Genomic DNA, 5000 nt, shown 5'->3' on the forward strand with positions numbered 1-5000 from the left:
CCACCTGCAGCACTGCAGAGGACAGGAGTACCTCGCGATGTAGACCATCTTCAGCAGTCCATTGCTAATGTATGACTTTTTCAACTCCTTGTTAAACAGTCCAGTTGGTTCGCTGTTATAGTTGTTAGTTTTTCATTAGAAATATGTGACCCTCCACCACGAAATGAGTCGCTTTGCACCAGAGGTCGATTTTTAGTTATTGGTATATCATAAATCTGCAATAAATGACCTTTACAGCGAAAAAAAAAGTTTGTAAATCGGATGATTCTGTGAAAAGTTATTGTGATTTGAAGTTCTAAAGTCGCGAAAGTAACGAACTGAGAAATCAAGGCCGAAAAGTTTTGGAACATGTTCATAGCAACCACATACTTCTAAGCAAGATATGTTCATGAAATTTGGCACACACATAGTTAGTGGCAATATCCACAATTGCACAAAATTTGGAAGAAAAATATTGAGTGTATTTGATTTTATTCAAATAAGAATTTTCTAATTTTTTTGGAAAGAATTGCAACTGAAGTATTAGTATACTTACTTTTTAATCAGCTCAACATGACTAAAAACCTTCCAGTTTTAAGATCAGTTTTGTTGTTGTGTTGTTTGTGGTCCAATTACTATGAAACTTTTGCTATGTACAGTATGTGTACTAAAATTTATGCCAGATTAGAGGTAAAAAATGCTAAATCATGATGCCGAATCATGTGATTGTTGTAATTCAATGTGCTCACTGGCTTAGTGTGCTTGTGATATTACCATAATCCATACAACAAGCACAACAAAATAACAAAAAAGATCCACATAACAAAACTGCTCATACAAAAGGTACAAGTTCATGTGTGTTTTATCCCAGCATAGCATCAAATGAAATACATTTCATAATCCAAATGAACACTTCAAACACTTCATCTGCAAAGAAAACCTACTTGTCAAACCCATACTTCACACAATAAAGACACACAACCTCATCAAACAAACACTCAATCTGCTAAAAAAATAAATAAATAAAACATAAAAATAAAAAAATGTGCAGATATGTGGCACAGGTAATCAATTCTTGTGGTACAAAGTGTCATCAGGGTGGATGGTGTTGATATTGAACCTTCTTCCTCCACTCTTTTTTCTCCACCGGTGGTGTCAGTATGTTCCAAAAATGCATGGTTTATCCTGAAACAGTTTGTTATGTAATACTTCTTTATCTCTTTTCATTTCCTTTGTTTTGAATTATTTTCTATATGTTCTAAAGTTTATTCATTAATGCCTTAAATATCAACAGTAATTTCAGTTTTGTACATTTACATCACAGCTTTCATTCTTTACACAGGACTTTACAAAATGCTTTACTTCTAGTTCTATGTATTTTATCAGAAAATAAAAAAAGAATACACTTATGATATATATATATATATATATATATATATATATATATATATATATATATATATATATATATATATCATAATATAATCAGACAAAGCAGTTTACTGATAATAAAAGTATGAAATAGTGATTATTAATGCTGTATCACTATGAGTATCAGTGTGCATATCAGTGTGCATGTGCATGACATGCTGCAATCCATTAAGTTACTTTATGCATAGTGGCATGTCAAGCACATGCACACTTATATCATTTATGTAAATGTCTGTGCAAAAGTTTACAATTCCATACATGTACATCTAGACAAAGTTTGTAAAAAGAAACTAAGTTTGCACACTTCATGGTAAATTTATACTATAAATCATAGTACATTAACAGTTGACTCACTCACTCATAGATAGTTCACCAGCAGACAGTTCTTTAGTTGACAGTGTAGTTAGTTTGGTGGTGTTGCCTCTCCTTCTGATGACATGACTTGCCAGCAGTGATATCAGAATTATTCATTGGTGTACAGGCAGGCATATAAAGTACCATCATATCTTTCAGGGCTGAAAAAGAAATTGAACTATTAGTAATACTGTTAGTATTTACTGTTGACACAACTCTATATTTATTTAAAACAACACACACACACACACACACACACACCAACCTGACACACATTCACATAAAATATCCATTGAAGCAAATTCTGTGAAACTGAAAACTGTTCATAATGTCATGCCCCTGAACCTCCCCTTGCTCAGTTAAATGGTTAAACTGTGAAGGGACAGTGTGTGTGTGTGTGTGTGTGTGTGTGTGTGTGTGTGTGTGTGTGTGTGTGTGAGTGAGTGAGTATGTGACTCACTGTGTGACACACATTGTGTATGTATGTGTGTGTGTGTGTGTGTGTGTGTGTGTGTGTGTGAGTGACATGTATACACACTGTGTCACACATTGTGTGTGTGTGTGTGTGTGTGTGTGTGTGTGTGTGTGTGTGTGTGTGTGTGTGTGTGTGAGAGAGAGAGAGAGAGATCTTTTAATTTACATTCTGTTAATTTCCTCAGATTCACTTTATTCTTTTAATCATTTTTATTCCACATGTCAAACAGTGAATTCCTGTTCCAATGTAAGACAATAAATCAGTCTTGAGTCAATCATTGTTAAACAAATTATTATCAATTGATTATACCATCATTACATTTCAGTATTTGTCAATGTGGGTAAAATAAGAAAGCTTACCTTCAGACACTTCAGCTATATCCAGTCCCCCAGTCACTTTGCTTGCACATTCCTTGTGTGAGCTGTGAGAAACCCAGGTCTATCACTTCAGTGCAGCAAGTCAGTTTCACTTGTTTCCATGTCAGTCACAACACTGATGGCACCTGGTGCATGTGATTTCGGCAATTACAGGCGAAGGCTTCCAATCTTTCTGTATCTAGTGCAAATGTTGATTCGTCATCTACATCAAAATTAATATTATTGTTGATGAAAACTGAACGACAATCCTGCGTCGTCTGCTTTCGAAATCAGCGTTGCCTTCGTGTTCACTGAGATCGATTTCATGAACGGTCAGTTCCATCAATGAAGTACTGGGTTAGAAACTCACAAATGTCGTCTTCTTCATTGAATGGCAAAATGTGTGCAGCGCAAGTGTATCTTGTCAGGAAATCGCCAAGTCAATCTTGAAAACGTGCTTCCGAACCCTGCGACCATGTTTATTTGAGCTAGCGTGCTGAATGGCTGGTTTCGTCACGTGGCCTCTCTCGGCCAATGACAGAGGGGATTTTCCTTCATAGTGACGCATTGTTTACGTAGTGTATCCTTATTTTGAAAGCGACGATTCGCTCGTAGTTAAAAAATCAACCAATGAGAAGGACATAGATTGAAAGAGACGGACTTGACCTTTAAAACAATGTATGATTCGACCGGTCGATTCCAAGAGATGACGGAGGGCAAGCTTGTCAAAGTTGATCGATTTCGCGAAGTCATAGGCGATCAGAATGACGGGTTAGGCATTTTAAGCACACTTTTAAGGCAAAAGAAGACACAGTTATGCCTAGATACTTCAATATGAGATAAAAGAAAGCCTAAAGTTTACTATGAAGTCAAAATCTGAAAATCGACAACCTGACCCCCACCCGCCTAAAATCGCCGCTAGCGGGAAAGTTGGTCAGGGACAAAGCGACTCATTCCGTGGTGGAGGGTCACATATGTTATATTGTTATGATTTTTTTGTTTATTTTTTTTTAAACAAAACTTAAAGCAATAATTTCCACACACACACACACACACACACACACACACACACACACTTTCATTTACTCGTATGCGTACACAGTAATCCCTCCCCCTCCTCCCACTCGATTTTTTTCCTTCCCTCGTCTAATATCACTTACAGTGAAAAGACGTTAACTCACTCAGTACGGCCAGTCCTCTCTTCTCCTCTACACAGACCCCTCGGATGTCCAGTGGGTGTCTGAACGACCCAACCTTTAGCTTCCGTCGTCAGAATTGTGGTATTCTTTGTCAACATTCACCTCTTCAGTATAAGAGCCTTCCGCTTGCAATATTTTGATGATGGTAATTGGGGTGAAACGCTGTTAACGTCGTCTCTTTCGCCGTTCGTATGGAGAGAGTTAAACTAAAGAACGAACGAACCGGATTGACTATCTGACAGCATAACCTGAGGAACGCAGAAGCACAAGGACCCAAGACGGGGAAAAAAAAACCAAACCAACCCAGAGAATGAAGATAAGATGAAGAGAAGAATTAAACCAACAAAGAACAAACAAACAAACAAACAAACAAATTCCAAGATGGCGAGAGAGGGAGAGGGCGAACAAGCAATATATAACCGTAAATATTGTATGGTATTTCTCCACCATTTAACTTTCCACTACGATCCTCCCTACCCTTCCCCTCCACCCCGCCCGACGTCCAAAAAGTCTTCTTTTTTTTTATTATTATTGTTATCAGATTTCAAGATTCAGATGTCATCAAGCCCGAAAGTTTGATCAACGTGTATTGAATTTTGAAACACAATCGAATGAACATATGTTAAAAAAATAAAAATAAAAAAAGAAGTTTCGCGGTGTGATATTTTCCTATGCAAACAGATGTACTTTATTGTCAGTTTGGCACACTATTATTATTGTTGTTGTTGTTGTTGTTGTAATTACAATCATCATCATTATCATCATCATCATCATCATCATAATACTCACGGAGATAGCTTTGTGATCCCTATGCATGTGCGGAAGGGTCACAGTTGAAAATCACACTTCAGAATCCAAAACGGACGTAATCAAAATCAACAATTATTCAACACAGACAGTGTGTTGAGGGGGGGGGGGGGGGGGGCATGGGAGGTGAGGGGGGGGAGAGTAGGGGGAAGACGCGGGATGGGAGTGTGGGGTGTTGAGGGGTTGGGGGTGGGGGATGGGGCGTGGGGTGTGTGTGGAAAAACAGGAGGCGGGAGAGGACAGATAGTTAATTGGTATTCTCCTCATTTATTCAAAAAAAGGGGTCAACCAATACTGACTGGTCGGAATGAGACTCTGTCTCTCTCCCCTCCCCCACTTAGGAAAGAAAGAAAGAAAGAGAGAAAGAAAAGAAGAAGAAGAAAAAAAGCCGAAGGCAGT

At 37.9% G+C, this 5000-nt stretch overlaps 1 long non-coding RNA gene across 1 annotated transcript; it reads right to left on the reverse strand.

Annotated features, from left to right (window-relative positions):
- Positions 1 to 150: 150 nt before the first annotated feature.
- On the reverse strand, positions 151 to 3567 carry LOC143298875 (uncharacterized). Its single transcript, XR_013057441.1, has 3 exons — positions 2599 to 3567; positions 1769 to 1925; positions 151 to 1164 (listed from the first exon to the last, which is right to left on the reverse strand). It is a non-coding gene; the product is annotated as an uncharacterized LOC143298875 (long non-coding RNA).
- Between the last annotated feature and the right edge of the window lie 1433 nt (positions 3568 to 5000).

Source organism: Babylonia areolata, chromosome 24 (genome assembly GCF_041734735.1).
Source record: "Babylonia areolata isolate BAREFJ2019XMU chromosome 24, ASM4173473v1, whole genome shotgun sequence".
Lineage (NCBI taxonomy): Eukaryota > Metazoa > Mollusca > Gastropoda > Neogastropoda > Buccinidae > Babylonia > Babylonia areolata.